General features: G+C 36.5%; 3 long non-coding RNA genes across 8 annotated transcripts in view; 2 read left to right on the top strand and 1 right to left on the bottom strand.

The window, feature by feature from the left end:
- LOC117603021 (uncharacterized) overlaps positions 1 to 27,975 on the top strand; it is a 139,962-nt gene that overhangs the window by 107,048 nt on the left and 4,939 nt on the right. The window lies entirely within an intron of this gene.
- The window catches only part of LOC117603023 (uncharacterized), a 124,770-nt gene continuing 102,694 nt past the window's right edge, over positions 5,900 to 27,975 (bottom strand). Inside the window, exon 5 of the long non-coding RNA XR_013063192.1 lies at positions 5,900 to 6,047. This is a non-coding gene — a long non-coding RNA (uncharacterized LOC117603023). The remainder of the gene's footprint in view (positions 6,048 to 27,975) is intronic.
- Positions 13,264 to 27,394, top strand: LOC117603022 (uncharacterized). The gene is made up of 3 exons (XR_013063191.1): positions 13,264 to 25,423; positions 25,502 to 26,683; positions 26,780 to 27,394. It is a non-coding gene; the product is annotated as an uncharacterized LOC117603022 (long non-coding RNA).

Genomic DNA, 27,975 nt, shown 5'->3' with positions numbered 1-27,975 from the left:
TCTTGGCATAGTTCCACGCGGGACGTGAAGATTTCATAAATTCATTTTCCTTTAAACATTGTCGCTTTGTGGACTCTGAGTTTCATTATTTTTAATGGGATTATATTTTGGGGAAAATTTTAGAAATATTTTCAATCATTATGTACTACTTTTTTTCATATTTCAGATAAATAATTATTATTCAGATCTTTATTCATAATTTTTCATTTAATAATCCATATTAGATATATCTATTGAATTCAACGTTTGACATAATTTTATTAAAGTATTAAAATAAATACTATTTTATGAAATTTTGTCATATTGCTACACGAGTGATTTGATGTTCACACGGATTTCCAAGCATTCTGACTGCTCTCCCATCATCATATCCTACAAAATAAATGATAGACTTTTGTATGCTAATTTAGAAGTTTGATTTAGAAATATGACAAGAGTCTACTGTATTCCAAAATCAAAGTTCTCTCACCTAAGATATACAAAATTTCGTGAACGGCATTGAAAATATTACATGGAATTCGATCTCAATCGTCATTCATTTCGGTTGATTGCCGGACTCGTCTTCATTAGTGGACGGATCACCACCCGGTATGTGGGTGACCATGAACGCACATTCTCCGGAACATTGCGGAACACTATCGCTGTCAATGACCGATATTACGCACGGTAGTACGTTCCGTTGGCTTGTGAATCCCCTATGCCATGGGGTCTACGGTAACGCAACGTGGCCCGTTTCAAGGCTGATACAGCTGCGAAATTGCAAACGTAGAGAAATCCTAGTCATCGTGTTTCTCTCGTGAAATTAGGACAAACTTGATTAACCTTTCACCGGTTAATTTTTAACAACCCCATCGGGCTATCGTTTAAAGTCTCGCGAAGACATCAGGAAGCGATCAAAGTCTATAAAAAGAATAACGACAGAAACGAAATGATACCGGCAAAACAATGGTGTAGAGTCAGCCAAGGAATGATAAAAGAGGTAAAAAAGAGGGAATGTCCCCGAGGGGTTGAGGGTTAAAAAAAAGAGAAGAAAAGATGCTCATTCAGCTCGGACAGGTTTTCCTATATCGGTGTCAATCCAATCAATGGTTTATTAACCGACGTGCGAACAACGGAGACATCGACGAAGCACGTGCGACGAAGACGCGGGATACCGTCGAGGGGGTTGAAAGAGAAAGACAGGGTAGAGAGTGTTGTATCGCGAAGAGGATCGCAGAGAATCGACAGGCGAACAGTGAGAAGGACGCAGGGGTTGGAGCATCCCTTCCCTCTCGGAGGGGTTGAAGGGCTAGCCAGTCGGTTCGCGGTTTGTTTGGACGGTGGACCTTAACACGTGGTCTCGTGGTACACATGCATCGTACGCTCGTAAAAAACACTTTTTTTCTCTTGCTAGAGAACAGGTTGCTGGAATGTCAGAGACAGAGATGGAAGCGGTCAGGGGTGACTGAAAAAAAAGGAGTGAGAGTGAGAGGGAGGGAGCAACGAACAGGAGGAACAAAGGCGAAGAGAGAGGGTGGGACACCCTCTCGCGGATGCTGTATTGTTTCTGTATCCATCGTTCGGAGGGAAGAGAAAGAGAGAAGAGTATCGGTTATTGGAAATCTGTATTTTTGTAGGCCATACCTTTTCCACGTTAACCTCCCCCGCAGTCCACTGTAATGGGTAAATCGCAGCAATGGGTCAACCCCGATCGTCTCCATCGAACGATTCAGAGACACGTGGTTATGGTATAACCGGTGTTTTCAATCTGTGCGCTTCCCTTTCTCTGTCTGCCTATGAGAACTGAGAATCACTCTGGCCGATTCCAATCTAACGTACAATGCCGTGTATTAAGGGTTCCATGCGGACGGCCACGATCGCCTCCATGTCTATGCGAAATTACGGTCCGCGTTGGTGTCGGAGTATTGGCTCGATTCTCGTTTCTTCGATGATCTTTCGCGCGTGATAACGTCTATTAAAGAATCGCTTATTTCCGATATTTCGATGAATATCAGAGGTTATCGACGAGTTTATCTTGCGTCGTTCTTTTAGCCTTTTGTTGGAAGAAATATCGGTTTTGCATTTAAATATAGCAGCGTGAAAAATTTGTATCGACTATCAGAAGTTCAAATATGCATTATGTTTTTTTGAACGTTCCAAGTATGCATTCGAATGATCGAACAAGGAACAGCAACCGATTGATGTTGTCTGACTTGGTCAGCTTCCGATACCGCAGCCTGGAGGGTACCAATTACCGTAGAATAAACGTTTCCGGACAAACAGTGTCAGTAATCAACGGTCGAAACACGAAGTAGAAGAACCTGGACAAATATTAGGTAATCGGCCTGTTAATTTCGGTCGCGACGCACGTCTTCTCATTACCCCCGGAAAAAAGACGAGGCAATCTGATTCCGTGTGTACGTCTACGCCTGTCAGCATAATAACGATGTTTACTGTCGCGACAGTAAACGTTCAGTATCCGACTGTTGTCAATCGGTGGTAGACGTTACCAATATCGTCTAGTGTACCTACCATTTTGGATAACCTTATCTTTCTTTCCAATTTCTGGCTTTCCTACCAATATATCACGAGGAATGAGAGGTATGAAATTATCATCTTAAATTATTTGTAAATAAATTACTTGTTTAAAATCTGAAAATGACATTCGGAGTCAGTCGTGCAACTAGATAGAAGAAAGGGGGTCAATCCTTTTATTTGGAGTGCTGTCCTTGTAATTGTATTTCTACAAAAAACCTCCATCATCAATCGAAACACGTACGTTTTTTTCGAAGTCCAAATCATTTTCAAAAATCGAAAATCGGAACGATTGGTCGGCTGCATTTTCTGTGTTTCCACCGGTATCGAATCGTTTCTAGTGCAACGAGCGCTTTTTACCAGGATCCGCTTTATGAGAACGTCCGATTCGACCGGAAGTTTATACAGGCTGACGTCTAATTACCGCGATCCTCGAATCACGATACGCCGCGTACTAATTAGCAATTACCAGTCAAGTCGTACTTTCTGAACACTGTTCGGCCTGTTACAGCCGACGTACAGGTTGAATGAACGATGCAAGGGAAGTGAGGATGGTAAATGTAAAAATAACGAGAAAAAAAAAGGGGTTCATCGATCTTGGGTATTCGTCTCGTTAACCTGATTTGGGGAAAACATCCGTTTGGTTGGCTGCACCAATTTAGCCTGTTGTGCAGGTCCAGAAACGTTTGTTGATTGTAACCGACGAAACTGTTTCATTCACCTGTTAAGCCGCATGTTAAAACCTCAGCTGATTCTGCACCAAGCGTATCCCTTGGGTTAAGTTTCCTTTTTTCCACGACTATCATAGGATTTCGCGTTGAATGACCGCGCGAAGCCTCGAAAACAGAGCGTATAATCGCAGGGATTTTTCGTGCTGTCACGGTACCGCTCGCGGTGCAAAGAAACGCGGAATTTTTGCTACTTTCGCCCTTCTGACTTTGGATCCCGTTCCCAGGATATTACATGTAGAAACGTTTACGGTGAAATATCCTTCTTACGATTATAAAAAGAATATTTCATAATTATATAATATATATTTCATAATACTTTGTTGAGTTTAACCCCCGGACGGCGGACCATGGGGAGAGCCCCAATTTTAATTTATTTTAAATTTAATTGACCCAAACTTTCCAAAGATTAATAATTAGAGCTTCGAAGTGTCTTATTACCTTATAAATATGTTAAATTTGAAAATAATTAAAATTATTAATAACAAACGTAGGTGAACGTTAATCGACTTTCATCGTAACCGTTACGTGGAATCAGTTTAATCCGATCGAAGCCGGATAACGCCGTCTAATATCAATTTCATTAACACTGGCCTTAACTCGGGATCAGAGTGTGTGCATATAGGTACACGGATGCACTTCTGGCCAGCCGGTACATATCTCCCGACGAAACGAAAGCGACCAGAGACGCAGGCGACGAAGAGATGGGAGGACGGCGTTTGAGTTTTCGATCGGCGGCCAGGGCGAGATAATGTGATTAACGCCATGCAAAATTGGACCTCTTTGAGCAGCGTGTCGTTCGGTCGGCGATGCAACGCAGTTACTGCGGAAAAGGGCGCTGCTACGTGCAATAGGCTGCACCTACATCCCGTCCGTGTGTATAACATACATACATACGCGTACCTCCTCTGGCCAGTACCCGGTTCAAAGTGTGCAGATTTTTTTCACGAATTCGCAACGAGCAAATTTACCTTTACCGCCGGAGCTGATTTAGCGTTTCCGTCTGGTCGATGGTTAAAGGAACGCATCCACCTTGTTTGCTATAATTTTCAGAAATCCATTTGGACGGATGAACAAAGCCGCATCGATTTTTCCGTGATTTTCATTGAACTGTTACAGCATACAGATTGAATGGTGGGTGGATTTTAGGTATCTTATCTATTACACTGAAATAAAAACATTTTTCACCGGGGCAATTATTTTTAAATCGCCAATCTGTGTTAGATTCTTTATTTCTTATATGCTTTGCGAAATGATTTAATCAAATTAATATAGTAGATATTTAATTATAGTCTGTCTGACGGAACGAGTCAGTATATGTTTACAAATTCACACGGTCGGCGCACAGTTGTTTTCAGTTCTTCAGACGCTTCGGTGTGCTGCGAGTCGAGTCTGCTTCGAGTTCACGAATTTCTACATATTTACTGTCTCGTCTCGTTAGATGGACTATAGGTAATTAATTTTTCATTGATGCGAATAATGAATTTCTATAGAGATAACAAATAACAAATTGGAAGGCTTTAATCTTTCGTTAATTAACTTATCTGCTTAAATACGAAGGCAATTGAATAATAAATTACGTACTTGTAATACATCTTAAACTCGGGTCTTGCGAAAGGAAAACTATTTTATTGTTCGGCTACATTTTCGTTGCAACGAGCGTCACGGGAAATAGTGTTCGATAAATTTACGACGGATTCGTCGATAGAAATAAAAAGAGGGATAAACAAGAGGAGAGAGAAAGAGAAATGGAAGGAAGAGAAAAAAGAAGGGAACGCATACGTGTGTCCAGTAAATCCCGAGCATCGTGAAACGGGGCAGCAGAGTTCGTCGAACGATCGACGACCATTCAAAAGCCACCGTCTGAAAAGTTTTTCCACCAACGGCTCCAGTAAACACCGGCACGGTTTTTCTTCAACTTTTCAACCTCCATTTCCCCGCCGTCTGAAATTCAACGATTCACATTTCTCCTCGAACGTAGATATGATTTCTTTCTCGCTCGAACTGTGGCATATCCTTCGAGCATCGGCCAATTCCACGGAATTTATACGGTCGTTACACGTCCCACTGCTACTATTTACAACGAACGGTTAGTTAAATCTTTCGAAGGTAAATAACTTGTTCGGATCGTTGTAAAATAGCCGATTAATAAAGTGACGTTCATCGTCTATCTGATTATAGGATGATGAATTCTCGAGAAATCATCGGCTGAAAAATGCATTTAACGAATCTATTATGTTTAGTTGGAGATGCTGGTGCATTCGATCCCTAACTTTAAATATTTCGAGTTCTTGATCTGAAATTCGGGTGTCAAATTTAAAAATATTAGCAGAATTGTGCACAGCTGCCTTAATTATTAACCTGACAGATACTGCAATCAAAGGGTTGATCTTGCATAAAAACTCCCCATTTCAAATAAAACAGTCACGTATTACATGTAGAAAAAAAATCTCGAAATACTTGTAAATGTATAAAGCGGTGCAATTTACGAGAAGGCGAGCTTTCGAAGGAAGAACGAAAAAAATCGTGGCCAACCCGATGACATAAAATGTCTTTCGTTCGAGCCATTAGCGTGCATTGCGCGTCTCTTCATTTGCAGCCAGCTCTGGCGCAAAATTACGAAAGGCCCGGGCACGGATTTCGAAAATTACCATATTCTCGCGACCGTTCGCTCCGTAATCAAAAGGGCGCTCCTCGAGGTCCGTCCTTTCCGATGCAATTCGCACTCGCGCACGCGCGTACAACTCGGGTCAGTTGCATCCATCGCGCAACAAACCTTAAATATTTCCATACGTGCTCGGCTCTCTGAAAGAAAACAAAAATGAGTAATTGCACGCGCGTATTAGGGCGGAGAACCCTTCATTGGTGCACGTACCGAGCGAAGGGAAGACAACGCGGGGGGGGGAAAAAAAAAGAAGACGAGACACGAAGGGATGGCATAGAGGGATGAAGAGGATGAGAAAATTCGCGAGCTAAAACGAGAAACGGAGAGAACAGCTGCGGACAAGAAGTGCAGGGAAATGGAGGGGATGGGGGACAGACGTGTTTCAAATTATTTTTCAAAACGTGAAATTTATTTATTTATTCAAAGGGGTAGAGAGAAATTATTTATTGTTATAAATGATAGAATTAGCGCGTATTATCGAGTCAACAAAATTAATTATTCCTATATCTGGAAATTGAAAAAAAGGAAGTGGCTAGACTTACTCGTTCCCTAGAACTGTTTTTTTTTTTTTTTTTTTTAATGCATCACAACAACCATAGTCGGGGAAAAGTGTCGCGAAAAGGGGAACGAGAGGAAAGAAGAATCGAGTGGCTTTCGCGTTGTTTGCCGACAGTACGACGTGCTCGTCTGGAAGGTACACAACTATGGCCCATATGGATTTGGAAATGTTTGCCGACCGTGCAGTGCAAATATTAATAAAACGTAATATCTTCCATATGCGTGCGCCCTGCACAGGTGAGACGGAGAATCGCGACCCACCCCTCATTTTATAGGGCAATTTCAAATTAACAAATTTGCAGCTGACTTTGTTAGTTAGTGAATCCAATAAAAAAGAAAGTATGCAAAATAAAAATGTGATATTCGAAATCTTTCAAAGACACAACTGTAAGAATATGCACTTGCATGAACGACCTCAGCCAATATATGCACAGACAAGACAGTTATAAAAATTGAATGAAGCCGAACCCTTTCCAACAACCCTATGTTTCATAGCTCGTATTTTCTCATCGAGCATCCCTTGGTTCCTCCTGCAATCGAGTAGCTACCATTTCTTGAAACAGCTCGACGTCTGGGATCCAGACAGTCGATCGTCATTCTTTAGCTGGAGCTACGCATAAATAATATCGCGAGCCCTGTACAGGTAGCATGTGCAGAATAGAGGCTTTTATGGTCCCCCACGAAGCACCTCGAACTCGTTCCCGTCCCGATCCCTCATTGGCTGCCCGTGCAGAGCTGTCCTTCGGTCCCACGAAACTTAAGGCCCGCGAGATCCTCTGGTCAGCTCAGATGGTCCGCCGATCTCGGCGGCGGGCCTTCCGACCTCACTCTTCAATTCGCGATCGTAGAACTTAGAAGTTTCAAGTTAAATATCGGAAGGCAGTGGTGCACGTGTGATCTAAAAAGTTTAAGTGTCACGGCGAAGTGTGCAAAAGGACTCGTTGCTGTGAATCGAGGAAATTGCTATTCTGATTATTTATCAAAATTTTCAAGTTTCTTTCGCAGCATATTGGGTGGGAATTAGGGACAAAATTTTACTTTTTATTTCGATGCAAAATTAGTAGGCTTTCGAAAATTAATCTTTCGATTCTGGAAATTTTATAAGAAATTGTTAGAATCTGCAACAAATCACAGGAAAATTAATACTTTTTATTGGCATAATTTGTTACAATCCAGGCACAATTAAATTGATTATAAATTAACAAAATAATCTTAAAATCCAAGCAAACACAAAATCAAACAGTTTTGACTGAATAGAAATATGTTGAAATAGAACATTTTTGTTCAATAAACATAATGCAGCCGTCGATATTGATGAGCATTGTTTATAGAATATATTGATGATGCATAATTGTTTCTCTAACACTTGCTCTTCAAATTTATCTGCCAATTTGTGAAAAATTGTTGATGTACATGATACATGTCGATATACTCTGATCGTACGTCTATCAGTTTCCGTCCACGTAACGTGGATCGCGAACAATGAGAAAACAACGAAATCGAAACAAATGAAACTTTCGCTACAATGAGACAGAAAACGAATCGATTCATTGAACAGAACATGAGAAAATGTACAAAAAATACACCACCGTTCGAAAGTTTTAGGACATTTAGTAAATTTCATGCGAATGAAAAAAAGAAATTGAAATATAATATTTTGAAATTTAATATTTGGCATAATAATGGAAATATGCAATCTGTAATACGATACAAAATTTATAAATCATTGAATTTGGCAATTTTGAAAATTGATATTTTTTGTAATTTCAATAGTGGTATTCCAATATTCAAAAAAAAATAACCATTTGAAGGATCAATCATCCTAAATAATCGAAGAATTGTTACATCAAATTACCTTTGGCTCATAAAGAACTAGTTTTTTAATCACAGAAACAATGTTTACCATTAATAAGCTCCAATCGGAATGTTCGACACAGATGTGTAGAAAGCTGGTTAAATAAAAAAATTCGATCGTTAATTCCGCAACGGGCGTAGATTAAATCTCCTCTGTGAGAATTTCTAAAGATTGGAAGAGACACGAGCGTTACCGTTAATTACTTTCTTAACTGTCGGCAGCTCGAACGGAAAAAGGAACAGTGGAAAACGTACGCGGCGCTCACAATTAATTTGTCGATCGAAACTGTTAATGAAATATTTTGTATCGCTCCAGTTAATCGAACCGATCGAACGCGTCGAAATCGAGAGAGGAACGAAACACGATCAAGCTATTTCCACGCCTACGCGACCGACCATCCATCGAATCGAAGAAACATCGTTCTTCGATATTACGTTCGATACCTTATCGAATCACGGCGGTGCGGTCGAGTATCGAATCAATCGTGGTTATCGTCCAATGAAATCGTCATGAACTCCGTTTCGATACTCGGTATTTGCGGTGATCCTATGATAGGGCTCGAATAGTGGCAAATTTTATTTCGATTCTTCGCCTCTCGAGAAACTCTAGTATAATTCGTTTATTAAATTTCATTTCTGGCTCAACCATTATTTTACTTCAAAAATTCATTAATTATTCGTGTATAGTTTGTTACAAGAATTTTGTGCTTACCCTTTAATGATTTCGAAGTATGGAAAACTTGACACAAATTCATGACAGAAAAGTTTAACGAAATAATACGTATGATACATCGATTTGAAGCTTAAAGTTTGCTGAAAATAATTGCATTAAGGTTTTATTAATATTCGTAATACAAAATGACTGGTTCTTCATTGAAACAGTGGATCACTGTACACACCTCATTTCACACCTTACTGATGTTCTTTTACAAATAAGGTGATCAAATAGTAGAAGTATATTCTAATTATGATCTGAATAATTGCAGTATATCAGTGGAAGTATTAAGAAACCATTTGGTTTGCAATTTTAAAGTAGAAACAGTCTAATAGATTGTTAAGTACAATAAGGATTCATTGTTTAGTGTACCTAATGCTAATGATACAATTTTCAATAGTATTTAAAAGTCTTCTTCATTTCTTCATTTGTTAATTATTTGACGAAATGCCACGTATCTCTGACCCGTCAGTAATTCTCGTAAAAAATATATGAACCATGAATATCCTTTTTAAATAGAAAACTATACAGAGAAGCAATATTCATCGAAATGGGATAAGTTCGAATAATGTCTACTAACTTTTTAATTATTGAAATTATCCAGTAATGAACAATTAATCTGTGGTAACATAAAACATTGATGTCTGTTTTAATAACCTTAGGAAAATCAAATCTGTCAGTAAAATTACAAATTTCGTAGAATGTTTTTTGATTATTCGACTGTAACTATGTAATTATTTATTACTTGAAACAATTAAAACATTTTCTTTTGTAGGGCATGAAAGTTTAGCTTGACTTTCATAATATTCCAAATTATATATCAAAACATCATTAACCAGGACAATTAAGTAGACTATTTCTTCAAATGTATAAAAAAATGGAATGGAAAAGGACACTTTAAATATCATTAAAATGACATTAGTAAGTCTAACAATAAGTAGCAAACCGAAGCATTAAATACAAATGTAAATCCTTAACGTAATTAATAATCCAAGTCATTTAATGGCATATTAATTCTGGCTATTTCTACTATGGCATTCACTGTAAAACAATGAATAATGTTTTTATTTAACCCTAATTAAAAATACTAATAGCCTAACCTGTAACAGAAAATGATATTTTGACACCATCTAGTATTATCAAAAATAAATCCTCGCGAAAAGAAACGAATCGTTTCTCTGTAATAATTACAAGTTTCGAGTTACCATGGAGAGAGCACCAATTTCAATTTAATTTTGATTCTGTCAACATAAATAATTTATACAGTGTACACCTCGTGACATAAAAATAATACAAAATTAATAATCCACTGTTGCTTAAAAAAACTACAACATCAAAGTTTTCATAAACATTTCTTTAAAAAATACATCAAAAGATCCTACAGCTATTAGGAACGTAAAATACCGTGTAGAAAACAAAGACGAATCGATAGAAAACAGGTCGATTTAAAGCAATACGGGTTCGGTTTCGTTGACAGGCTGGTTGAAAACGATTTCAAACTATATCGTGGCTGTTATTACGGATAATTCAAATTGCATGTAAAACAGCGCCGATTAATTCTGATCAATTGAAACGAAAATGCGGAAAACAGAGTGGTGGGTCGACCACTTTTGTTTTCTTTCGCTTGGTCGTTGCACGTTGAAAACGAAACATCTGATCACTTTCCATTTCTGATATCGATACACGGTGAAATTCATGAAAGAAATCAGCTTCTCGATTCACGTACGTTTCCTTTTCTTTTATTTCCACGTTCAGTTTCATCGCGAGGGGAAAAAAGAACGAATCCGATTCTTAACGGATGAAAGGAAATGCTCGCGTCGATTGCATTTATTTCTCAGGATTCTCTATCGATTAATGAAGGAGTAATTGAACCGCGAGATGGAAAAAAGAAAAAGGATAAAGGATCCTTCAATTATCCTCGAGTACTTTTGCTCTGACACCATCTGGGAATATCGAGATAGATTCGAGAGGATTTCATTCCCTTGGAATCTTGAAATTGTTGCACATTATTTAGTCAATGGACTTAAAGAAATTCTTCAAATGATGTTCTTAATTAATCAAGATTTTTCGAATTTTAAGAAATTCTCGGCTATTTTGTATTTTTCGAAAATAGAGCACACTACGAAAATTGATCTGGTTAATATATTATTTCATAGAAAATTCTTTGAACGACATTACTATCAAAATTTGTATAAATTTTCTACTATTTTATGTAGATATTCTGCGAGACAAATGGCACCATTTCTTTCCTGAGATTATAAATGTAACTGCAAGGATCTTTCTTCTTTATTTATCCACAGTTTTTGTCATAGAAAAACTTGGGAAATCCTACGGAAAAATAAGATATTTTTATTCAAGGGTTTAAAATAGGGTTCAGATTCATATTTCTACAAATTTCTATGCATTTTCTATGCATTCATATTCCTAAGAACCTCACGCATTTCCCAAAGAAAAGTTCACTAACACATTATTAACTTGAAAATATAAATTCAACAGTCTCTGCATTGTGCAAAATTTCTGTTTTCAAGAAGTTTTTAACCCTTGAACAGCGGAATCTGGGTCAATGGAAACCCAAACTTGAAAGGCATACGCAAAGATATTAATTTAAAATTAAACGTGTAATTTTTAAGTGAAATACTTTCGTATATTGCAAGAGTAATTTTCAAAGAAACAGTATAAAATTTAGGAAATGAGAATAATAGGAAATTATATTAAAATCGGGGTGTTCTCCATGACCCACCGTCTAAGAGTTAAAAGATCCTTTTAAACGCAAATAAATAAAAAATTCAGTTTCTTCTATAATGCCTTATATTCTTCCTTATTCTCTGGTTCAGAAAAAGGTATAAATTTTTAACCAAAAGTATAGTAACCGTTTGGTTTGCACATTCTGCAAGAGTTTTAGAGAACTCCGGAAAATGACTTGAAATATTTGTTTAAAAAATTTTTTAATTGTCCTTTAAACATTGCCGGTGGCAGGTCGGAGTTATAGAAAGTGATTTCACTGAAAATTATTCGATTATTCAAAGGCAAATCTTAAATCGCGAAGAAATGGAGAGGCGGGAAACAGGCTTACGCTGGCCGTCGGTTGAAGTCTCCGAATTTTTATGGCGACCACGGCAGTCTCAAGTTCAACGACTTCCGTTCTCGCTAAACTCTTCTAAATACCATGCAAATTTTATCTAAGAAACATAATTAAATATTAACCATCCCATACAACAGAAATACAAACAAAATAAAACAAGTAGAAACAAAAATCTTAAAAGAATAAGCTCGGAAAAACAGTCGTTATCTTTTTCTTTCTGATCGAAAAAACTTCATTATTTATTTCAAAATTTTATTTACAATACTCTAAGTAATATCTCGTTAAATGAACCTCTAAAAATTCAAGAAAATTAAGTAAAAAAATTGTTAAAACCATACTTGTAACTTTTGTTCAAAATGCTGGATAATCTCAATTTATTTAAGCAAGTGGTATGAAGATGTTAGTTAAAACCGAGTTACTAATCACAAAAGAGCAATATTAATGAGAGAAAGTGTAAAATTATATGTTCGTATGACGAGGGCGACGCCTTCCGTCGGTCGTCGTAAAAATGGAGTCCAAACGGCGAGACTTACCCTCTCTGACCCTTGTGCACGGTTCATTTACAATATTCATTAAATAAAATTAATTTTTTAACACGATTGAATGAGACATCATACATTTCCATACGAAAAAAATGGATTTTTAAAAGGGAGTGCAAAAGCAATCGTTGCGAATGAATTTCATTTCATCTTTGTTATAATTCCTAACATAATTATAAGCAAAAGATAATGTAGTCTATTAAACAAATGAATGTTAATTAAACGCCGGAATTTTTCGATTTATTTACATACTTTCTAGGTGAAACCGATGTGAAAGTAAATGTTAACCGTGATCAGTCAAGCTTGCAAATTCACAAAAAAAGTTCAGTGCTTTAAAAAAAGGAATAGTGCTACTTTATACATTTTTCGAGAATGTGCGTTGAATATTAAATTGAAATTTAAAAAGTGAGTGTTTACAATGTGTATTAAAAATTGTAACAAACCTACTGTCTTCTGGATTCGAGGAGGTAAAAAATGAATGTGAATTTCATCATCAAAAATATTTTGCAATTTAACTAATTAACGTCCGAAAAGTGTGAGAAAAAATTGAAAGCCTCCATTGAAGATTTTTACGTGCCGTCGGTAAAAATTGTGTGCAAGGTAACAATAAATTATAAACAATTTTCCTTGGATAAATAAATAAACAGGTGTCCATAAAATTGTTATGCAACAAAGAAATGCAAATTGTTGATTTAAGTTTGCTGTTTTGAAATTGCAAGAAATTTTTACAAAGCAGTGAAAAGTTTCCGTCGGACAACTGAAAAATTACTCATTTTTAAAAATAATTGTTTGTATTGATAGAATCTGTTTCTTTTTTAAAAATATTTATTTCGAACTGAATAACGTAACTGTTATGAACATTTTATATTTGATTAAAAATTAGTCACCGCGAGAAAGACATACGCTTCTAATCATTGTAATTCGAGAAAAATTTGAACAAAATGACGTGCTTGTTCCTGGAACATTTTTTTACATTTCTATCCTCGTTAAGGTGAATGTCCGCTCGTGTTTCATGAAGCTCATATTAATCCATTAATGAATTCCAAATTTTTCATTCGCATAGTTCATTTACCTTTAATCCCAGTTTTAATCAACATAAAAATTGCACTTGCAAAATTCCGGCACATTACACATTCAAATATTCGAAATTTCGGATGAAAAGGGACAAGATTTAATCCTCGAATGGTTGTACTGGGTCAATGGTGACCCAGACCTATAAAAGATACCCAAACGTGTTTCAACAAAAATTGCTCATTCGATTCTTTAAATCAAAGATTTTCATATATTTGAAAAATAATATCCGAAGGCAGTATTGGATTGAGGGGAATTAATTTCTCGGTTTTATTTCTGAATGTAAAGAAATAACAGGAAGTTTGGTAATGTTAAATTAGCAGCACTCAGTCAAGTGACGATTTCGTTTCTATCTTTTATTCAATCACCTTTTATTCGATCTCTTTAATTATGCACTTCCGTACACCTTTTTTCCCATAACAGTAATTTATTTTTTTCATTGTTTCTTGCTATTTCAAAGGAAAATACCGCATCCTGATTTAATCCTAGATATATTTTCAAAGGAAATAAGCAAATCTCAAAGACGTTGCACGCCCAAACATTAATTAATCGCACAGTTGCCTAGGTTGACAGATTTTTGCTTATTAACTATCCACCAGCCAGCTTGGGCATTGAATTTCATTTATTTTTTATACAGCGTCGCCTGTCAATGGCTTCCTCTTCCAATTTTTCTACCGTTTGATTAATTTACGTGGCCCCGCACGCACGAATCACTGTCTATCTCGATCAACCATTCGAAAATTCGGCAAAAATTTATTTCGAGTACACCGAGAAGAACATTCGCCCCCGTTTACTTTTGTTTCACGAAACGCACCACTGACGGAGATGTACCATTTTCACGCGGAGACTTTATTTTAATCCTTAATGAAGATCTACCTTAAGAGGGCAGATTTTCTTTTCTCCTTCAAGTGTTTCTTTGTAATTTAAAGCCTTTTATACCTTCTGCGGCAAGGTGCTTTGTCGAATTTCGTCTCCCTTTCTGTCGTTAAACGCATAATTAAGCAACCCAAAAGGAACAATTAAGATACTATGAGTTGAACGTCCAAAATTTTTACTACGTAGCTTTGAAGAATTCTATAGTGCATAAAATAATGGCAATAATTTAATTATGTAAATTACTATGGTTCTTAATTTTGCTACGTTTGGATCTTTCGTTTTTCTCAGGGAAATATTTACAGAAATTTTCAATGAAATTCTGCATAGGAAAATACTATAAATTTTAATAAAAATCATTAGATAATTAGTGAAACTTTTGTACTAAATTTTCAAAGTTCTCCCCCTTTCTTTTATTATTTTCTTATTTTAAATATGCTTCATGTACATTAAAAATATTAGCTACTCAGTCACGCAGTTTTTAATTATTTCAAAGCAACAAGTACAGAGCAATAACCTTTATTTAAATTCCCTGCGTTAAATGAAATTCCTTTTCTGTTTAACGCGTTCGCTACCGAGCCTCATAGATCATGCATAGAAACCATGCATCCATAGATTCCTTGCGTTTTTCTGCAAATACAATCAAAAGCAAAATAATTAGATACTAATTCTTTGAGTCCCAGAAATCTTAACCCAATCCATAAGAGAACTCATTAGCAGCTTGATTGGTATCTATTTTGATTAATACATTTTCCAAATTTTATTGGAGATATGTAAAAGCTTCCATCAGCTATTTCCAGAATTTTGACAAAGTGCCAAATGTATTCAGTTTTTTTTATTAAAATAGTGACAAAAAGTAATATATTCTGACTGACAAAATTGCACCATCTGCGAAATATTAATAAAGAAAATTTTCATAAAAGCAATGGAAGCTTTTGAATACTTTTCATAATAAATAATTCCATAGAAGAAAAAATATGTAAAGGTCAGAAATTTAATTGCAAACCTAATATAATGTAAATGAGTTTCCATACAGTGTTTATGAAAAATATGAGATCTGATTATTATTTAATTGCTGTCCATCCTCAGATCACTTCTTTATTAAGACTCTAATTAAATTACACTTCAATTTTCACAGCTATTCATAAATAAAAAGGGACAAATATTTCCATAATTTTATGTAATATTTTGACTAATTAAGAGTATGTAAAAATGTCTTTTGGCCATGTATAAATAGTAGTATCAAATATTTTGTTATTATGTTAACATTTGTCAATTTGTGTAATGATGACACGCCACTAGTTGTATCTATTGACATAATTGCAGTTTCAATTACCCAGTACAAAATGATTAGTGAAATGGCAATAAACATTTACAAAACTTATATAATGATAACAATGATTGCCCATAAGTTTCACAAATGATTGTACAACAATAATAATTATTTTTAACTCAGCCTCAATTATGTAGATATTTATGCACTTATAGCATACCAGAGCGTGCAAAAAATATGCAAATTATACAGTACACATAAACAAAGCAAAACAAATTAGGTAAATATGAAGAATACACAAAATGTGAGAATTAAAACAGTAATTTAAACACCCTAAAGAAAAAAATATTTTTAAAAAGTATGGTAGTATTATATATTTGCACAAAAATTTAACAAGACAGTATAAAAGAAGATTTTTTCTATCGGCTCAGAAATGATAAAATATTTTTCTCAAAAAACCACTGTTATTTATAAAATCTGAATAATAAAAATTGCCATAAAATAATGGAAGCTTTTGCATACCCCTAGTAAATAAATGTCGCGAATTCGGTTTGCCAAGGTAACAGTTCTAACGAAATAAAACTCGACAAGCATACAAGTTAAGTCACTTATTTTCGTATAAATTTCTTGCCTCTGAACATACATTGGCTGGATCGGCTCGCCTGTAAAGTTGTATTAATCGACGTGATGTATCGGCCGCGTGCATCGAATAGATACGAATGGCTTGTTTCCGCCAATCGTTCTGGGCCGGTAAAAAGCAGCTCCCTGTATTTGTTTCCCCAGCGTGCCCCCAGTAATTTATACATCTAAACAACCATAAGCAACTCGTGTAACGACCAGCCACACAACTATAATTCTCGCTTCAACGACGATATAGTGGACGTATAAATGCATTCAGAAAAACGATATCGAACAATTTTTTATTTATTTATTTTTTTTTTTTTTTCGACATACTTTCTCCTCGTTCATCCAACCAGTGAAAGTGTTTCAATTGAAAAGAAGAAGATGAAAAAAAATAACAACGCGACTGTTCGTAACAAAAATAGGAAAAAATGGGCTCCACGTTTTTTTCGTTCGATATTGAATCGGACGTACAGTGGGTCACATAAGTATTCGCATTCCATCAATCAATAATTTAAAGCGCAGAATATTTTTTGAGAAATAATTGTTGAATTCATTTTTCTATTCCCCTTGGGTCTATACGACCCCGAATAAAAATAAAATTTTCAGAAGTACTATACTTCGAAACATGTTTGTCTAGAAATTTTGTTCGAAAAAACTAATAAACTTTTTTAAACAAACGTTCTTGTATTTAAAAGAGTATTTTTCTGTCTAAGATAAAATAATTTTTGTATTTAAAAATAATTATAATTTTGGAAGTCAATATTAGTTTGGGTGTTTAGAGACAGATTGTCTAAAATGAAAAATTTGAGAAAATTTAATTTATATATTATAATAGGAGTAGTTTTGTGACTTTTTGACACGTTTCCTCGTCCATAGTTTCCTTATTTCGCTTTCGATTTCTGGAGAACGCCAGTGTGCAACCACAGGCTTGCATATTCATGTACACTTCTGTATATAGATTAACTACATAACAGCTACCGTTGCAGAGTATGTACAGATCGTTTGATAGCCAGCGAGAGTGAAACCGGAAATGGATCGATCGACGGCACATTGTCACCTCGGAGAGACGTTCACCGGAACCAATCAATAATCAATTCACATATTCCTTTAACGTTATCCTCTTCTTCTTTTGCTTACTTTCTGACACGTGTTACCGTTCTTCTTCTTTTCATAAAAAAGCTGTTCATAGCTTTTATATAAGATAAAATTAATTTTGTTTGATATAAGCATATCAGCAGTATTTCTTCATCGAACTGGTAAACAGAAATTAATTTCACGAGTCAAATTATCCAGATACAGTATTGAAATTTCTTCATCTAATAAGACATTGAAAAACTGAATTACCTTTAATGATTCATCAGAGCAATTAAAAAGCTCCTTAGTTAAGAGATGACAGTGAAACGTGATTATCGATTCGAATTCACGTAAAATAATGCTGCTGGCGGAAATGTTAATGAACATATTACCGATAAAGTATTCGGTGCGTTAAGCTATGTTGAATTATCATCGAATAGCGACTAATATTTCTTTGAAAATAACTAATTGCTCTCGAATATGAACCCAAGCTATGTCTACATAGGTATTTAAACGACTCCCTCTGTTTAATTTCCTTGCGACATGTTACATGAACATTGAAATTATTACTCGTTGACAATTACAACAAAAAAGTCATCACCTTTTATCAAATACACTTAACATTCTGATCGTCCACTCTCGAACAGTAACAACTGAAATTTTCAAAAATTTCATTTTTCTTTTATCAGCACCGGTTAAATACAGGGATATAAAAATTGATCTGTGTTAAATGGTTAAAGGAGATGTTTTCACACATTTCGAATAATCCGATTCGGATCGAAGACAGAAGGTTGACAATTGATTCCGGTGAAATGAAAAGAGAGAAAGTATCGGTAAATATTGAGCAGAGCGGGATAGCAGGAATGGCATAGGAATTAATGTAACGCGAAAAGAACGAACAATTGGAGGCAAACGGGAAATGGTACCGACACGATACCATCGGTATTGGAATGCAAATTATTAACGCTCGTATTTCGAGAAGTTGGTTTACGAACTTTTCCGCGGTATTTCGTTTTATCCAATCAATTTACCTCCAGGAGGCTTAATGAAATTTCGCCCCGTATCGAACAGTCAGCCCACGTGTTTGCGATCCTCTTCTCGATTTTCGACCTACTGCTACCTGTACTCGCCGACGTGTTATTCCATACAAATTTTGAGTAAAGTGATTACTTTTCACCATATTTCTTTCCGAACGTCACACGAAAGTTACATCGATTCTGTTAACCGTGAAAGAATTTTCGAATCGAATCTTTTATGTTCTTCCACCTTACTATTACATAAAGGAATGTATTTAGGTATTGTTTTGATTTTGCTGCAACTTCTGAAATTTTTATTAAGTAATTTTTTCAATTCCAAACGTAATATCTTAAACGATCACCAAACAAGTATCTGGTGTCAGAAAACAAAGCGAGCGTACTTCCTGAAAATCCAAAATCGTTCGTCGTCCATAGAGGTTCATAATTGAAACGTCCGAAGTATTAACAAAGGCTCCCGAAAATTAATCAGCGATTCCCTTCAGCGGAGGCTTGCCTCTATTGGTCGAGACCACGGTAGAAAGAGGCGGTAATCAAGAAGGGGGTCCCTAGAAGGGCGGCAAAACATTCTCTACCTGGTCGATCGCGTTTCGTCATCATCAAAGTACAATTCGTGGGCCATCACCGACAGAACTCGGTCCGGCTGGCTAGAAAGGGGATTCCATCAAGCGACCGCGGAAGGAGCCATTTTTGTCCTGATGAACTTTACAGACCGAAGGACAGGGTTACGGAAGGGGAGATTAGGCGGCGAGGGTGGTAGGAAAGGGGGAAACGGAAAGGGTCGAGAAGCGGAGGCGGAGACAGCCGAGTCAGAGACCGGTAGCGCGTGCTTGGGAAATTAATTAAAAATTATCCGCGAAACAAAATTCGCCGACAAAGAAGAGTTCGAAAACGAGGTTTTCCACGATCGGCGGCGGTTCCTTCGCGATCCCCGTGATCGTAACTTTCGCCGTTGTTCATTGCCCGGAACGATGGATTCTGTCGTTGGCCGATGCCCGGGAGTAGTGGCTACCATTCGCGCGATACCGCCGGTATAATATTTCAAAGTGCCTAAAACCGAAACGGCCGGGAAAATGGAGGGCAGCCATCTTCGGCGTGGCTCGCAGGAACGCGGAGCACCCCGTGGTGCCGCCACCCTATCAGCGAGGCCGTACAACGCGGAGAAACACGAGGACAAGAGGGTTGCCGAGGGTTGGCCTGAGGTTGAGGGATCGTTTAGCATTCGTCGTCGTTTTCGTTTCTCCGGGCAAATAGGGGGTTGCGCGAACGTAGGAGAAAGACAGGGGGAGAAAAGAGAGACAAGCCGATAGGGTGGACGATGATGTTCCTCGCCCTCGAATTCTTTCTCCCTCCGCGACACCCTCAGCTGCTCCGCGCCGATCCCTTTCGTTTCGCCGTCCTCCTCGCACCCGGGGTTCGACGTTTTTTCGTTGTTTCACTTGGAAAAAGCAAGTCTCCGCAAACAAAGGGCGAGGCTGTACAGAGGCTGGCCTGGATAAGCGGCCGATCGTGCGATTATAACGGCAGGGATAATGCTTATTATGCGCCACAGCACGGCCTCCATCGTCGTTCCAGCCCTCATGGGAACGAATCCTCGCCGGAGAACAACGCGATACGCCCCGCGACCGGTCTCCTCAAGGATTAACCGGCTACCACGATTTCCCTTTAGCTGGTCTTTTGGGGTTTTTCTGTCGCCCGTTTCTATTTTACGCTAATGGCTCGTTTCTCTTTTTTTCCCCCCCGCTCGTCTCGAAACGAAGGAACGAGGATCAGAGAGGATACTCTGAACCCACGAGCGGACTACGCTTCGTGCCGTACCAACATTTTTGAGCCACTACCCCCATTTCGATTCGATTTCCTTTCCCTTCCGTATGGACAAAGAGATATGAATCTTTGAAAAGCGTCATTTTGTTTTAGCTTCAGTTTTTGAAGATTAAGATTTCGTAGTGAACATTTCAGAGATTAAATCTTCTGTACCTTCTGTTTAACCCTTGCCTGTGTAGACAGATATATTATAGAAATCATTGGTACCTAAATGATGGGTTTAAACTTAAGACTTTTAGCTTCAACCTCCTTCCAAATGTGTCAGCCACTAAGACAAAATATTTATTTAACCCTCGCCTTCAAACATCGAATCACCCATTTAAATCAGAATAAATATTATCAGGCAGTTGATAACTAATCCTGATGCAATGGAAAAATAATTAAATCACAAGGACGAATTAGCGGTACCTAATTGATAACTCCAAATGTTCAAACCCTTTTAAGTAAATTCAAAGGGTGGTTCGACAAATATACCTCGCGTTTTCCCACAGCTTTCTCTACTTGTTTTTCTCTGTTGAAAAAAAGTTCAACAACGAAAGAGAATTGGAGAACGGTATTCACGCGAGTTCTTCTTTTTTCTCCTTTGAAATAACTCGGAACTTCCGCTTTTCTTGCAAGCCAGCTCTCATTACAACCTTCATCTTACTTTTAAGTAATGTTTGCATTAACACCTCTAGAATCGTTCAACATATTTTCTTTCTTAATACGAGGTAGAAAGAATCTCACATTCGCTCGCGGGCAACCGCTCGTTTAAAACACGGTTAAGAAAATCTCGTTTCCGGCTTAAGGTTTCCACCGGCAAATATAACGTTTCACTTGGAGTGAAAGCGAGAGTGAAGGAAAGGAGTATAATCAAGGTAAATATCGGCTATGTTTTCTTCTCTCGAGGTCGGCCAGTACGGCACCAGTCTAAGCCGAGTACAGACGTTAAAAATGAGTTTCGCGAATCTCTCGCGAAAACCCAGCCAGTTTCGACCCGTTTACACGCATCGGTACACCGGGACGAATATTCCATTCAGTCCGAGATTCGTCTATCGAAAATGATCACAAATTGCAATTCTCCGCCAAACGAAATATACCTGGAGGCGAAGAACTATCGATAAAGTATCGATTTTTATCGATAACTTTCACTATCAAATATATCGGTGTTTCGAGAAAAGTTTAACTCATAAATGTTATAGAATTTCGATTATCGGAATTATCGATTGATGTCAATAGTCCTTCACTTCCGATAGCGCGCAAATAAGGTGATTCGCGGGGGGTTCGTGGATCCGGTGTGTACGCGGCTTAAGTCTCCGAAGTCGTACAAGGCCAAACGCAGAGAGGGTTGACTCGAGTAAAAAAGCTGTTGGATTGAATCCTTGGCCGGCATTGTTCCGAATAATTGGACTATTAACGAGAAATTCCGTGGCTGTTTTTTTATTTTTTCAAGATCGACACCGACTAACTGACGCGGCCGTTTCGTAAACACGCATCCGCTCGTTCCTCCTCAGAGGAATCCAGTATCTACGAACAAAGAACCGATGTTCGTGACAACCCTGGCTCAGATAACCAACCGATCGTATGATTACAATAATGTGTATTATGCACCGATGCAGTATGAACGGTTCCGGTACTTCCGGTAATGAATACTCCCCCGAGAACAATAAGCTGTTCTTCGAGTATAAACCGATTATTCTTCCCCTTCCACCCTTCTTCTTCTACGTTTTTCCTTTCTTTTATTATTCGACCATCGATTATCACTGACTGGGATGGTTTTGCACTCGTCACCTTCAAAACAGCTGGAGGGTAATCGTGGAGCGATACGAATTCGGGTGATCGAAGGATTCTTTCGAAGCACAAAAATGAACGAAACCCATGTTTTTATTATCAATAGTGAAGTAGATTAAATTTCATAACGTGGATGAATTTCAGTATGTTTAAACATAATCGTGGTACGCTTTGATTGTTTAGATACTATTAGATCTATGACAAATTAAAAATAAGTAAAATTGGGGATCTCTTCATGGTTCGCCGTTCGAGAATTAAACAGCAGTTAATGAATAATCATTATTTTCCTCTATAATTTGTAATATTTATTCATTTTCGAATGGAAAAGAATTGCCAAATATTTAATTTGAAAAAAATTAATGAAATATCGTTGTTCGCGTAACCACCTGATGAAACTAAACTAAGAATTACCGAATTTTTGGGTCAGCTTTGATCGTTGTCTCTGAATTAACGCGAACACTTTGCGATGCATTGTTACGTGCAAGCTCCACGCCATATGATTGGAGAACTCTGGTTACGAACAATGGCTCGGATTAACTGAACCCGTTACATACGTGACACGTGTTCGACACACACGTGTCCGATCGATCGGAAAACTTTTTTGGATCCTTTTGCAGTCAGACGTTTTGTGTCCCCGAATTCCCGGTATACTGACCGAAATTAAACGCGAGGGAAAAAAAGGACAAGGAGAACGTCACGTTTCATTTATCACTCGAAACCTCCCACACTATTGCGTGAATGGAAAAACAATTTACTTCAGAAAATTAACCCTCGTCGTACGATGTCTGGATTTATTTGGGTACAAAAATAACTACGTATAAATGAGGATTAAAATTTTCTTTACTAGCCTAAGTACCCATCGACAAAATTCATATAAAAAACAAAACGAATAGTTATTCATTTAACGCATAAAAGCCATTATTTTTTTCTTTCCAATTAGACAAACGAGAAATAACAACTAACAAAACATTAATTGGAGGAAAAACGAAAGGCGCGAGAAGCAGCATCGATTACTTTTGACGATCACCTTTTTTTTTTCGTTATTCCCCCGTCAACGAGGATCTGTTCGACGAATAATTTCCTTTCGCGAGCCGATGCTATTTTCGAATTAGCTTGAACTAACCGCAGCCTTTGGCATTTATTCGATCTGTACGATCAGAGTATCGCAGTTACAAGTAACAATCCGATTTTATTTGTTCCCTTGCACACACGTTTAACAAACGTCTATCAACGATCTGAAACAGCTGAAAATTCATTGGCAATATTCGAACCCTCGACTGATACAGATAACCGGATAGTAATTAAGGAGACGTAATTAAAGTCATCTAATACATAATTTTTTCCAAAATATATGCATTAAAGGTTGAATAATCATAAACGCTAATTTTCTGCATTCCAAAAGGTACAATGTATTTTGGAATAATTATATTTATTAATTACATTTTTTGTGATGTAATTAGTAGATGTTGATTATATTCTCTTTTATCATTTGTTAAGGGCATGCATTTCATCTCTGGATTGATCCATAATTAATTAATTGACAACGAATAATTAACGAAGAAAATTAATAGTCTTTTTTAGCCGTTGCTATGAATTCTTTAAAATAATGTCGACGGCTAAACGAATCAGAGGATGCAGTATTTGTACCGTGTCGACGGTGGCTGTTGCATTTTAATGCATCCGAGAAATACACCATCCCGATGCATAAGACAAACCCTCCCGTAAGGAGAACTATGAATTCACCTAAACAGAAACCATAAATAATCCTCAGAGAAAAGCTTCGTCTCGCAGTGAATCTGCGAATCACCGAAAAGTCATGAATAATTATAATCCCTTTCACCAGCTTTCAAAAACATGGATATTTTCCTGTTCCATGGAAAATTCTAGGATAAACTTTCGTAAAATTTTCCTCGTTACAAATAGCGATATGATATAAAAATTTTCAAATTTTTCTGTTATTTAAGCTTCCCTTTATTCTTAAATTAATTTCTTTGAATACCAATGCATGCTGATCATTTCCTCGATTTGTTAAGCAATCAAAAATATATTATTCAATAAAAACCCAAGGAAAAATCGAGGAACTTTAATATAGGAGGAGATTATTAATATAGAAACTAATGACAGTAAAAAAAGACAATTATTTTTAATTGGTTTCATTAAAATAGGAGCTTTTCCAATATTTACTGAGCAAAAAATAAATATGATCAATAAAAAGGCTGCAGTTGCATTCGAAATTTATAAGTAGAAAATTAACTTAACAGTTTCTTTTATAATTATTTTTCCCGCTTTCAATTTTGGGGCATAAAAATGGAGAAATGAAAACGAAGACTTGATGTTTCAAAAAACGCTCACATTTATAAAAGCTCCTCGATTGCAACGACCCATTGCATTTTTTCGTGGCCACGTGCATCGGACTGGGTGGCAAAGTTCGAAACCGGTAACCGAATAGAAATCGATTGAATCAATGAACGAGGAGGGCCAAAGTGGTTCAGGTCGACGCACGTGTGACGATATTAATGTACCGACCGATCAATGGCCTAATGAAGATGTATTCAGTTCCTGGCAATTTCTAAACCTGCGAGAACCCTAGGGCCTTGAATTTCGCGAGCTCAGCTGATCGATCGGTCAATGGATCGAACGGGTCGATCAATTTTCTCGGAATAAACGGCACGCGACCCCTTTCAGATCGCGTGTATTAATCTACCGATAAAATATCACGGTTCTCTTTTTTTTTTATTTTTCCTTCTACCTTTTTTCGCGTGTTTGTGTTTTTTTTCAGTATCCTGCCCACGAGTTCGTGAAATTCAATTGCAACGCTTTGGAAATCAAAAAGTTACGCAAAAGTGAAATATCGACGATTTTGTAAGGAAAAAAATTGTAATTGTTTGCAAAATTATACAATGTTTCATTATCCAATAATTTGAAGGATTTTGTTTGAAAAATATTTTCATTCTTTAATCAGATCTCTGAAGAAATATTAAATTATTATTAATAAAATAAAAAAACGTGTACATTCTGAAATATTTTGTCAGAAAACTAAGTTGCTGTTCAGAATTCTATAACTGGAAAATTATTCATTTTCCTTGACTTTCAATGCCAACATATTTTATTAACAGCATCAGGTTATTATAATTTGGGAGAAAATGAATCTCTTGATTGAATTTCTCGAAACATCTCCAAAAGAATAAGAGAAGTCCTGTTCGTCAATGGCGGCGGTCCGACGGGGTGAGTTTATCCGTCGCTTTTCCGAAATAATTATTAATCGTCGTTTAAAAATCTCTACAATTTTCAATATTTTTTCAGGAATCATTAAACAACAGTCTAATACTGAAAAATTCTGAATTTACACGAAATAACGTTTTGAATATTTTATAAAATAATAAATAGTTAAAAATGCTATCCAAAAATTACGAAGAAAATTCAAATAAATCCAGTATTTATTTTTTGGTGATTGTTTTGGAGAGGCATTCAAACATTACTTCCATGCTTATTAACATTTCATTACACGTTATAAACTCGACGAGCTTCTGGAAATCATTTTTTCAATTACAATCTTCCCCGTTACATCGAGTAATGTATTTGTTAATGACAGTAATCGGGTAACGAACGCGTGCATTGCGCAAACACAAATCGTTTACAAATTACAGAACCGAAATACACCTATTGTCCTTCTACACCATGACAGCGATTTAGACCAACAAATGTTGAATGAATTTCTATTGAAAATCTCTCTTTACAAATTCAATAATTCCAGGCAGGATCAAATCCAAACATCGTATACAATTTTTAGAATACTGTTTTCGAGTCATTTCAGAAACGATCTAACAATAAAATAAAAATAAAATAAAGAAAGTAGGCTATAAAAAGTGGAAAATGCATCGAAATTGGAGGAAATTATCTCGTTAGACGACCCGGGTTGCCTTTGATCGAAAAGATAATTACGGTAAAGAATCCTAAATAATAACGGATTTAAGGGTAATCAAGAAAAGAAAGAAGGAGAGGGTGGTTATCAGGGGGATGAGAGTATAATTCAGAGTCGACAAGTCGTTGTTATCAATAACATTTTTGCAGAGGCCGTAATATCCCGGGAAAGTAATTAGAGTAAATTCAGGGGTTGCCGAGCGACCCTTCCAGCCGCACAAAATGGCGGCGGGAACCGCCCTTGCGAAAAAAATTAGGCCTCCTTCCGCTGCGCGGTAAAATTTACATGAAAAAAAGGAACGCCCAGCGGCTTTCGGGAAACGAAGCTTCGACAATGCGACTCATTCTTTTTTCTTTTTACGCCTTTTTTTTTTATTTTTTTTATTTTTTATGGGTAAATCGAAGGGAGTCCACGTGGCGGGGTTGGCTGCCAGGGAAATACCTGTAATTTATGTGTAGGAAATGGAAAAAATATGGTAAAAGGTCACGTTCGCTGGTAGACTTTAAAAACGATTAGAATCTTAATATCCGTCGTAAAATATGGACCCGGGCATTATCAAACGAGTATGTATTTGTCTGTCAAGCGAATATATTGTTACAATTCTGCCAATAAAACCTCTTCTTCGCTTTATTTGCTATTGTTCTCCCTTTTTCTTTCAGATAAACATGGAAATAGACAAAATGGAATCATTTGTTAACCCTCTGTATACCTGAGAATATCGAAGTACTTCCTGATCTAGAGGTTTAACAAATTTCTTGTAAAAATTAAATTACCTTAATACAAAATAACTTGGTTGCGTTGAATTTAGAAAATAAATTCAATCGATCGCTTTCTTAATACATTTTGATTATGTATTTTTATCTTCTTCAGGTTTTTATTTTATTAAATATAAAATTATTATATAAACTTGATTTTTATGCTGAAGTTTGGACTCTGCCCGCCGTCCGAAAGTTAATAAAGATATGACTGTTCATATTTAATGATTGGAGGGTTGTTAATAAAAACAAAAGATAGACTAAACACTTTTATTTGTTCATATCAGATATCGAGCCAAATTACGATGCTGTAATTAAAAATTATAATAAAATTTAATTTGGTGTTCCTTACATTTGTGTGTAAAATCGATGATCATGAACTCATAAATTCAACATAATCACTTAATTTTATATTACAAAAATATTAATTAAATTATTTCTTGAATAATTACACAATGAAAAATAAATCTTCAAATAAGCATCATGAATCATTTTTGTATTATTATGGACATTTTAATAATGGATTACAGAGGGTTAATATTTTTATTTGCAATAGATCTTCATCGCTCATCTTGTAAGCATTAATTCAATAATTTCTAATATTGACATTTTAATTGCACCACAAGGTAAAAGTACCGTCTTCTTTTCATTCTAATAAATTTATTATTTAATTATCAATCAGTTATTAATGTTAATGAATAGTTAATAACCACTTTTTGATAAATATTGATTCACAGATGATGAAATTCTGACGTTATTCCAGTAGAGAAACGTCGAGAGAAAGAATTCTCATTTATAAAAATTAATGGTCATTCCGTTGATACACTGAACGTCACACCAATTGTCGTAATGGAAGTTGATACAAACAAAAGCGGAATTTTAACGCTTTTCTGTTGTTCCTCGCTTGAGAAAATTTGAAATTTTAATACCTTAACTACCCCTTGTGCAAACATTGCCGGTGAAGCGTGACGTACAGGGTGTTCTAAAACGGCACCGTACCATTTATCAAACGTTTCCTCGTGTATGTGGGTGTTTAAATTTGTAAAGCATTTTTCTTTCAGCGAGAACATTGAATACGATCGTGTCTACTATTCATGATG

The sequence above is a fragment of the Osmia lignaria genome, chromosome 12 (genome assembly GCF_051020975.1).
Source record: "Osmia lignaria lignaria isolate PbOS001 chromosome 12, iyOsmLign1, whole genome shotgun sequence".
Taxonomy (NCBI): Eukaryota; Metazoa; Arthropoda; class Insecta; order Hymenoptera; family Megachilidae; genus Osmia; species Osmia lignaria.
The sequence above is the reverse complement of the archived record's forward strand: the minus strand, read 5'-3'. Positions and strand labels throughout refer to the sequence as shown.